We start from the raw sequence: 11,595 nt of genomic DNA on the forward strand, positions 1-11,595 counted from the left end.
CCTAAGATGAGGTGGGAGAGCTTTTAATTCAACTTTTGGAGCCTCCTCTATCGATGGTTTCGTGGGTGGGGACTCGCGATTTTTCATATCAAGCTCAAATTTCTTCGGTTTAAACCGAACATCACCTCGGTCAAGAGACGCAACTAATGACTCATACTCTTCAATGCAATCGCTATCAAAGTTCATTATCACTGCCGCTATTGCTTCGACATCTAGACGTTCTTCTATTTGTGTCTCAAATGTCTCACCTGTGTTGTAGGATATAGCAGATGCCGATTGGAGCTCATCACTCTGCCTCATGGACGTACAAATATTAAAGGTCACTTCCTCATTGTTCAACCGAAATTTCATCTGCCCCTTTTCCATGTCTACTAAGGCTCTTTTCGTAGCTAGGAATGGCCTCCCAAGGATAATAGGCACTTCAAAATCAACCTCACAATCAAGAATAACTAAATCAGCTGGAAAGATGAATGACTCCACTTTTACTAGCACATCATGAAGTATCCCTATGGGCCGTTTTACTATTCGATCAGCCATCAGTAGCTGCATAGCAGTGGGCTTTGGGTCACCCAAACCCAACTTCTTGTAAATCGAGAGGGGCATGAGATTTATGCTTGCCCCCAGATCACATAATGCTTTCGCAAAATGTAATAGCCCGACTGTACAAGGAATAGTGAACGCACCCGGATCTTCTTTCTTTTGGACCAGAGATCTTGTAGCAATAGCACTACAATGCTGCATTCTATCATCATCCTCAAAAGTAACCGATCTTTTCTTTGTGACCAAATCTTTCATAAACTTGGCGTAACCGGGCATTTGTTCTAAAGCTTATACCAAATGGACATTGATAGAAAGTTGCTTCAACATTGTTATAAAACGCCGATAATTGCCATCTTCTGTATTTTTCACTAATCTTTAAGGAAATGGGGGTGGTGTCCTAGGCATAGGAGTTACCTTTTTAGGCACTTCAGCATCTTTTGTAATGTTATCCTCTAAATCAGCATCAACATTTACCACTTTATCAGTATCTTTTGTCACCTTATTCTCATTAGATGGCATAGGTGGGTCAATGGTTTGCTTGCCACCGCGAGTAGTAATTGCCATACAATGTCCATCATTTTTCGTATTTTGGACAGTGTTGCTAGGAAGAGTTCCCGGTTGCCGTGTGTTCACAGTTGCAAATAATTGGGCCAATTGTAACTCAAGTTGCTTAATCGATATTGCATGTGTATCAACTTTTTGCCCAATACCCGCTAAATCATTCCTCAGCTCTTTATTGTGCTCATCACTAGCATCGAACCTCCTCATCATTTTATGCAACATATCCTCAACTCGCGACATACTACCTCCAGCATCCCTAAGAGTAACTTCACGATTTTGAGGAGGAACATAGGGTCCATTCCTGTCATTTCTATTACCATAGTTACCCCGTTGAAGTTGTTGTCGCGATTGTAGTTTCCATCTCGGACATAATGACCCTCACGATTATAGTTACCATAGTTCCGACCTTGGTTCCCTTGACCTTGGCGCCAATTCTCCTGATTAGAGCCTTGGGCACTTGGTCGAAAACCCCCCATCTGTTCATTTACTCCATAGGAATCCTCCTCATAATAACACTCATCGTTTGGAGGTGGTGGTTTAGCCAAGTAGTTGACTACATTAATCTTTTCTGCACCCTAGTGACATGTTTTAGTACCAACCCAAGCTCAGTTCTCATCTGAGCCATTTCTTCACGAATATCATCTGTGGCTTGGTTGTGAGTGGACTTTACTGCGTAGGTGTTTCTCCATGTATCGGACTTCCTAGTACTCCAAGCTTTGTTATTACGGGAGATTTTCTCTAATTTCTCAGCAATCTCAGCATAAGGGCATTCTCCATAAGATCCACCTGCTATAGTGTCCAACACCGCTTTATTGTTATCATCCTATCCCCTATAGAAGTATTTCTTCAGTGACTCATCATCAATACGGAGATTTGGAACACTTCTCAAGAATGAGGTAAATCTATCCCAAGAACTACTAACTGACTCTCCTGGTAGTGCCACAAAGTTATTCACCCTGTCTTTGTGATTTAATTTCTTGGAGACCGGATAGTAGCGTGATAAGAAGACATCCCGTAGTTGGTTCCAAGTGAATATGGAGTCATATGGGAGCTCAGTAAACCACATAGCAGCCTCTCCCGTCAGTGAGAAAGGAAACACTCTGAGACCTATTACATCTAGATCCAAATCAGGCTTCCCCACACAACTTTTACACACTACCCTTACCTTAGCTATATGTGCATGTGGATCCTCAGAAGGTAGCCCTGAAAACAAACCTCTGGCAGTGAGCATTTGCATCAAGCTACTAGTCACCACAAAAGTGTGGCCTGTGGGTAGAGGGGGCAAGACAAGTGGCCCATCCGAGTCTGCTATGTTATCATACCCTCTGTAGTATGCTTAGGGCCGTGGAATGGGATTTTGTCCCCTCTGTTGATGTTCACCCGGAGCGTCGGGTAACATTTGACCATGAACATCCACTAAATCTGGGATGTTCTGGTTTGGATCCTCATCATTTATTCCCAAGTTTCGATTCATGTTGCGCAGTGTACGCTCTAGCTCGTGATCGTAGGGAAACAACGGTTCTCTTCCTCTCCGTGTATTTGGCATACAAGGAGGATAGTTCTGAAAGGAAATCAAAAACAATAAAACAAAGTAAAATCAAGAAAATATCAACTAAACTTTAGTAATAAGTTCAAGTTAATCTAAAAGCTAAGATCCCCGGCAACGGCGCCAAAATTTGATACGCTCAAACTTACTTCTCAAATGAGAAGTAAAGCGGTCGCGTCAAGTAAATAACCCAACTAGTGAGGTTGGGATCGTTCCCACAAGGAAAATAGTCTAGACTTAACTCCAACTTGTTATTACTATTGTTCGGTTGATGACTTCCTTAGAAAGTAAACACATAAAAAGGGGGGTTTGTATTTCCTAATGAGTAAAAATAACTAACGAAATTGAAAGAGACACTTAGCAGTTTTGAAAGTTGAATTATAATCAATTAATCAAAGTAACTAGGGTTCACGTGTTCCCCATAGGTTCATAACTTGATAATTCTAACTATAACAATTCTTTCCTAGTATCTTGCATGCAAAGTGATAAGTTATGTAATTCTAAATCCTTGGTCCGGCATCTAGAAAATCTCACTCCGCACCTTGGTTCGGCTACGTGTGTTGCTTTCTTAACCCTTATCTTTACCTCATATTAAACATCGTATTCGATATTTGACTAAGTTATTACCGCGTACCAATCAATACTAGCCTATTAGATAGCATACACTAAATCTATGTTAATAATTCTTTTCCTATTATCTGCCTCCTTTGTCCGGCAAGTAGCATTAAGGTGAGTTCTAACGTTGATCATCGGTTAAAAAGACTTCTAATCGAAAGAAATATTAATACATGCAAGACACTATTCTAGAATTGTTATTTTAGCTAGAGTTTCTCTCATTATTTGCCTATGGTTCCCACAACCCTAGTTATGGAGTTTAGTTACTCATAGCCATAAACATAATATTCAAATATATTAAATAAGAATTCATGCACTTACTTCAATGAGAAAGAATACAGTCCGAAAATTTGCTTGATTAATAACCAAAAATCACTTGTAAGAATCTCCAAAAATCAAACACTAATACACAAAGTCTAATAATATGATGTCTAATCTAGCAGAGTCTAACTTCAAAAACGAGGTTTTTCGAACTATTTATAAAAAATCAAAACCTAATTAAACAAGGATTCTAATTGCTGGAAATCTGCCAAAACGTGGGTGGGTCAACGGACCACGCGACGGACCGTCGCGGTCACGATGGACCGTCATGGACTCCGTCGTCCCATACTTAGCAATTTCTTCTGCTGCTCTCTTCATTCCCCTCAACGGCAAGTATGACGGACCGTCATAGGCACAACGGTCCGTTGAGGGTCTTCGTTTCAAAATACTTCAACTCTTGGAATCTGGGTACTGGGATCACTTCTTTGATCTTCACGACAAACCTGCAGGACGGACCGTCATAGCCATGACGGACTGTCACTAGCTTCGTAATCCCACACTTGGTCAGACTTCCCCATCTTCCTTCAGCAACTGCACTACACTGCCACCTACGGACCGTCATAAGCTCCGTAGGTGGTCTCTTCTGCATTTTTCGCTCAAAATCTCCGCATTCAGCTTTGGACAGATTTCCTGCAAAACAAAGAGAAACTTATATCAAAATTAGCACAAAAAGGCTATCGGACACACTAAACTTAAGGAAAAAGTATTAATTATACCGTGAAACCACAGTATACATACCGTATAATTGAGCCGCACGTCCAATATTTACTGCTCAAGCTATTAATCTATAACAAGCAACAATCGTGCCGTAATTAGATAAACATCACGGTTTACTTTCTTGTAAGCTAGCTAATAATCTAACGAAAATTCGGCAGCACTTCCCCTATTTTCCTTACTTCGTCCCAATCTGATAACAACCCAAATTATCCACAGCAATACCAACAACACATATAACCCAACGAATCATATTAAACAGCCCCCTCCCCAAAACAGTTCCATCTCGGCAACCATAGAAGCGAAGCAACGACACACCGAGCGATAACTCGTTTTATAATTCACAACACATCTACCTTATCGTATTCATCCTTTGAAGTATATACTCATAATCACATTTAACATATACATAATGCCAAAACAGAATTTTCCTGCAGTTTGCTTTAATCAAAACAGCCCAAGCACCAACACGACACCACTAATAATCCGATTATTGTTTCCGTTCATACTTAGCACATTCAATAACTAAAACAAACTTCCTAAGCTACTGGTCACGCCCCCTTCTTAAAATTAATGGATAATTAACAAAGGTATTCTAAAGAATTAACACACCAAACAAAGAGATTACTAACCAAATTATTTGCAGCTGCTGGCCAAGAGTTGCAGGGTTAGTTTCTCCATTTCCATGGCTGCCTAAGACAAGTGGTGAAGAAGAAGATGATATGCAGCAATGCATTTCACCATTTTATTTAGCATGGAGTGGATTTCTCCACCTCATTTAATAGTATGAAGTGGAGGCAGCCCCCCTCTACACTTGTCCACTAAGGCCAGCTCACAATCTGATCCCCTTTAAATTTTTACCTTGAGTGGTGGGGCCAACTGGATTAAATTAATCCTAATCAGCCACTAATTAATCCCTCACTTAAAGTTAATGGCACTTACATTAGCCAAATCATACTTAATATCACATTTGGAATTAACATCCTTGCCTAATATTTCTTTAATCACTTGGAACTTAAAATTAAATCTCATTCCCCGGACTTACGTCTACTAGATCATGATGCGCACTATGTATAAAAAATACGAGGCATAACAGGGGCGTTAGGCAGACGACGGACCGTCAGTCCTGGCCATCGTCTGGTCCAACAGAAACTTTCTTGGGGGTCTTTTTGACCTTTCCCACTCCGTTTAAACCCTAAGTTACATCATTTTGACCCTAAATCATTATATTTTAGTCACTTTAATCCTAGAAACATAATTAAAACATATCTAAGTCAAATCATTAAATCAAAATTCAAAAAACTAGAAGCAAGAAATGACAAAAAGCTCAAGAGCCCTAATTCAAGAACGCCACAAGATCCAGGTATGTAGGATTTCACTAGTTGGTTCCTTTTTCAACCATTGGGACCCTAATTTTCAGTTAGATTATTGATTTTCTTATCATGATTAAACCTAGGGTCTCTAGAACTTTATTAGAACTTCATGAATTTATTAAATATATAATCCAAAATATTATTGCATGAATTTCAGAACCCTATCTTTGTATTTCTTTAGTTCTTGAATTACACATGCTAGGTAAGATATTTCAGACACTTCAGATATATATGCATCAGTTATAAATGCATAATTACCAGATTAATTGTTGCATTTTTTGTTTGCATGTTCAGTTTCGAGCTATCCAGTATTTTCGGAAGCTCAGACATAATCAGTAAATTTAGAGAGTTCATAGGAGTAGCATAATACTGAGTTGGACTAGGTTTTAGTGTACACAAATAGTCCTAGAACTACTAGCCAAGTAGGTTGTAAGTCCCCTCAGTGGGCAATAAGTTTAGTAATCACATCAGCATGCCTTTATACCTTTGGCATGGTATATTGGGCCCTCTCGATAGGGTGTATACATCGCTCCACATTTAGCTCATGTGGTTTTATTACCCGTTATTAGTAGCTCCTACAGGTTAGTCAGAGTCTCTGTATTGACCATATATCAGTATTTTCAATATTCAGTTTCAGCATGTTATAAATTGGTCATTGCATTCAGTTAGCTCAGAATTCAGTTTATCATGTGAGATTGTTATACTTGCTTTTATACTTGTTCAGTTATGTTTCATTTTAGCTTTACTCTATCCTACATGCTCAGTACCTTTCAAGTACTGACGCATACGTGCGCTACATCTTCTCGTGATGTACGTTTAGGTTCTCAGCATCCAGATCAAGCATAGATCAATTTCTAATCTCCAGTTCAGTAGATTCAGTTGTAAGTCCTCATTCTTCGAGGACAACAGTAATGAGTTTCATTTCATTCTAGTCATTTAGTTTCAGTTTTTGCTAGATTTAGCTGGGGCTTGTCCCAGTATTTCTAGTCCAGTTTAGAGGCTTATTTGAGACATAGTTAGATTCAGCTTAGTATTGAGTTAATATTTTCCTTTGTATTAAACTCATTGTTTTCAAATATCTCAGTTATAGAATATGGGTATTCCCCGTCTTTTCAAATTTAATTATGATTTAGATTCCGCATCAGTTTATTATCTTTAGTATGCTCATGATCATGCCAACAGGGTTATCTTGGGATCACTTGGGGTCCTAGGTTCTGTGTACGCGTCTTGGAGTAGCTCGGGGTGTTACAGTCCCTAACTTCTAAGGTGTGGTTTCGAGATGTGAAACCCTTGTCATGTACGTGTATAAATGAATGGAAGTCAAGGAACATTAGACCTAAGGTAGGTGACCTTCTATGAAAGACTTATATGTAGAACCTTGAATAGGAGAAGAAGGTTGAGTACGTGAAACCTTGAATGTAAAATAAGGTTGATAGAAGCCTTGTCCGGTAGAGTGTAATGGTTCCCTTCTTGAGTGGAATGATGGACTTAGCGGTAGGTTGGCCGAAACGACATGAAACCATATCTAAGGAAGTCATTAGAGCTATCCTTGGAAATACTATTATGAGTTTGTAGGACATAGTGATGATACCTACTCTAATACACCTAGGGAATAATTTACTCTATGAGATACATGGCAAAGCACCGAGTGCATATATTCTTGTGGTAGTAGCTCTACTTTAGATGAGACTAGAGTTAAAAGAAACCCTTGATATCCCTTAACCATGTTCCAACATGGGATGTGTCTTAGTTCTACCCTTGTAAAATAAAACACCTTGCACGGTGTGCGGTCCTTTTGACACCAGATTCCATACCTAGCTAGTATGGTCTATATTGGTTAATGTCTATTCTCATCATATGGGATGTACACTCTAGTTATTGGATGGATTCTACAACGTGTGGATAGTGGAATGGGACGCTATCTACACATTGCACGAGTGAGATTTAAAGATGCTAGGTGACTTCCCTATGTTTCCAACACCATTATGTGAAGTCCTTTATTTGATTTCTTGTCTCTTAAATGGCCTTAAATGAACATGGTTTACTTATTGAAGTATGTTGTGTAGAAAGGTTCCTTTCTCACTTAGGTGAAGAGTCCAAATGATCAAAAGGGTTACCTAATGAATATGGCACTATGTATTATTGTGATGTAAAACATATTCTAACTTTGGGTAGTCTTAAGGATTACTTAGGTGTGCTTGAAAAGGGTTTATGGATGGTCTCTTCTTGAGTTACTTAAGTGAGTCTTGGGATAACCTTTGGTAGGGGGTCTAAATGCTTAAATGGGTTCTAAAGATTATGGTCATATGTTGTGGATTACTTGAGTATAATGTCTTGTATGTCAATATTGGCTTGATGATGTTCTTATACTTGTTATTATGAGATTTCAATCAAAAGAGCATGAAAAGCATATCATAAAGTAAATGTCCGTTTTAGCATGGTTTTCTTGAATGTTCACCATATTTAGTGCATTCAATGTGCTAATTCCATATGTTCTATTTCTTCAAGTGTACGGCAAGAGAGGATTCTATTAGAAGTTGAAGCTTTGGAATAGTATTCTCTCAAGAAGATTGGTATGTCCTCATATGATTTGAGGACATAGTTTATGTTTTAGTTTCCTTTTTTAAAAGACATTGTAATAGACTATAGCTATCTTTCAAATTGATATAAGGGTTGTGACCCTATGATATTATATGTTTCAATGATGGCTTCGAACGGGACTTAGTTCTTATATATCCATAAAAGAGTTTTGACTATTGTTGTGAAAAGTTTTAATTCCGCACTACTTTTCATATATATGATGATGTCTAACAGCTTGTACCGAACCTCTATGAGGTCGAATATGCTGTGTAACTTCTAGGTTGTTCCAGGATGATTCATCAAAAATTAAATTTCTCTACTAGAAATGTAGGGACACAAGCAATTTGAAAAAATGTTTTACTAACCCCGTCTCAATTTATGTGGCACTTTCACCTCCAGAGAGACAATTGGACTAGTCTTTGAAGATCAATTACATAAGATCAACACAATATTCTAAAATTGAAATTTAAATATCCAAACATTATACAAGAGGTACTATAAGTCTAAATTGCTCTAACTATTTAACTTTCGGTGCCTCACCCGTGTCGACACGACGTGTGTGTGGGTGCCGGATCCGTACCCAATTAGGTCAAGTGTTTTAGGTACTTTGACAAAAATTTGAGGAAGAAATTCTTGACAGATTCAATGAATTATTTAATCAAAACAGACCTAAAGTGAAATTGAAGAAATGGGATACCTTGTATATATAAATTACTATTATCACTCCTTTTCGTTTTATGTGCTTACCAGATCCTCCTCTTGATCAATATTTTCTCCTCAACTCTTCAGACAATATTTCTAATTTAAATGTTACAACTCTATTTTTAGACGAATCCCCTCACCCCTATGCATGCAGAAATATGTATCCTCGAATCTTAACATTTAGATTATAGAGGATCTGACCTCTATATCTACACCCGTGTCGAAACCCGCATCCGAGTCCGAGCAACTTAGCTATATGTTGCATTTCTTCTCATGTCAATGTTACGAAAAATATATTTAAAAAAGTTGATGAAAGTTTGCATAGTTTGAATCTCTAAAAGCTAAGTGTCACATAAAATTGTGACAAAGGGAGTGGTAATTTAAAAACAAGTAGAGAAACCCCATTTAATTTTGTAAATCAAAACAATTTCAGGAAACAAGAGTAGAAACTTAAAATAATAAGTATACTATTTATTCTGGAATTAAAAAGATATAAAAGTACATCAGTTGACGAGTACAAGGGTGGGAGATAGATGTTCTACATACAAGATTTTACATTCAATTGTGTAAACTATGACATAATTATATAAAGTTTGCTATTCACATAAGTTTATAAATTGCAAGCCACATATTGTTATACCTTTTAGGTGTCTCTTGATCCTAAACCCATCCTCTTATTTTGTATGTTAGCTACTAAACAGGTAGTTATCACATGCGACGAATAACGAATTTTTGGGCGAAAAGGGGCCTGGACAAAAAGAGTAATAGCACAGCTCACCTCTTTTTGCAGGTTGTGCAACTGAAAGGTTGAAATCACATAAAGTCGTTATTTCCTGATATTTGATACAGTAGTTCGAATAAATAACCATTAATTATTCCATCAATCTTTGAATGGAAATTCACCAAACATCTGATACCATAAGTCAATTGTACTATTACAGTGGAAAAGTTGCAATCATCCAGCAAAGATATTGATAGCTTAAACTAGTTACAGCACAAAAACAGAGCATAATGACATAAGGGGAACTTGAAGAACTCTTTTAGTTTACCAAGCATGCTAAGCACATGTATCTTCTACTAATAACATATTGATACTACTATCATAACTACCTGCATTTTATAGAGCTCGGAAGAGTTTGGCCCTCTTCTAGAGGACAAGATTAGGATTTTACGTAGCACTAGTAACACTTTTTTCACCTATAAACCTAACATCCGTCCTCCCTACCCCACCAAAGGACCAAGAGAGAGAGAGAAGAAACAGAACAGCAACCACAAAGGATTGACCTGGTCCATTTGACCAACAATTTCATGATTTCAAATGTTTCTTTTGAACTACTTAGAAGTAGTTTGAAATAGATACCAAACAGAATTAAAAATAAAGCACCAGATGAAGAAATTTCAACACTACGCCAGTACTAAAAGAAAATTCACCTCGTAAAAGCCCTTCTAATATTCATTAAAAAAGGTAGAGGCAATTATAGTCCAAGAAGCTCCACATTTTTCCTGTAAATTAAGCAGCGAGAGGTCAAATTTGAACATATCCAACAAATTTACAAGATCAAAAAAGATGCAGGATTCTGTAATGTTAGAATAAGAATAGCAAGGGCGGATCTAGGGATTTGGGTGCGGTTTCTCGGACCTGGTAACTTTTGGACAAAACAATTCTTTATATTAAGAAAATTTATTAAATGTAGAGAAAATTACAGCTCAATACTTTGGGCCATCTAGTTTATTGTAGGTATACATAAAATATACATACCTATACATATATAAAATACCTACTAGGATTCAAAAAGTTATCAACAGAATGTCAACTGAGTGGAATCAAAGAATTACAAATGACTTTACAAAAAGGATTTAATTGTGTAAATAAAAAACTGAATATTGTTGTCACGAGGATTGCATATACGTAACGCCTAGAGACCATATACAACCAATGTATATGTAGTGTATACTTCATATACAATACATATGAGAAATATGTATTGGGAACTTGGTAACAAAGTTGATTCTTGGCCCAGCAGCAGAAATGAAACCCATTTAAATTTGGTGGTCTCCTGGTTCAATTCCCTTTGGACACTTACAATAAAGTTCTTTTTTAATTTGCCATCGTTTGTTACCCTAAGGGCATATCCAACCCAATCCTCTATTTTACACTCCAAAGATAGACTTCTCTATTTTTTTCACACAACTAACTCCTACCCAATTCCCTATTTTACTCTCTAAAAAGAATCTTTTTCTCTCTCCTCAATATTATATTATTATTTCTATTTCATTCTTATTCTTATTTCATAATATAACTCCTTTATTTTTTTCCAAATAATTACTTTATATAATTTTTAATGTGATACAAAATCACATTTTATTCTAAATATTTAAATAACATAAATTTCAAGAAAATATACTATAATACATAAATTAGGGGACAAATTTAAATAAAAATGACATACAATTACATGAAACTCTCGATTTTCAAAATCATTATGTTGCTCCCATAAATGCTCTATTAATGCATTAAGGAGTTCAAAATGAGCACTTTTGTCCTTAATTTTTTTTATTGTCTAGCTAAAAATTGTTCAAACTGGAGATTTTTATCTAACACAATTTCTATGGTTGGAGTTGGAGCCTCTATGACATCCTTAA

At 37.0% G+C, this 11,595-nt stretch overlaps 1 long non-coding RNA gene across 1 annotated transcript; it reads right to left on the bottom strand.

Moving 5' to 3' along the window:
- Positions 1-3,601: 3,601 nt before the first annotated feature.
- Positions 3,602-10,580, bottom strand: LOC138341680 (uncharacterized). Its single transcript, XR_011214476.1, has 3 exons — positions 10,384-10,580; positions 4,322-4,368; positions 3,602-4,213 (listed from the first exon to the last, which is right to left on the bottom strand). It is a non-coding gene; the product is annotated as an uncharacterized lncRNA (long non-coding RNA).
- Between the last annotated feature and the right edge of the window lie 1,015 nt (positions 10,581-11,595).

This window comes from Solanum lycopersicum, chromosome 2 (assembly GCF_036512215.1).
Source record: "Solanum lycopersicum chromosome 2, SLM_r2.1".
NCBI classification, from domain to species: domain Eukaryota; kingdom Viridiplantae; phylum Streptophyta; class Magnoliopsida; order Solanales; family Solanaceae; genus Solanum; species Solanum lycopersicum.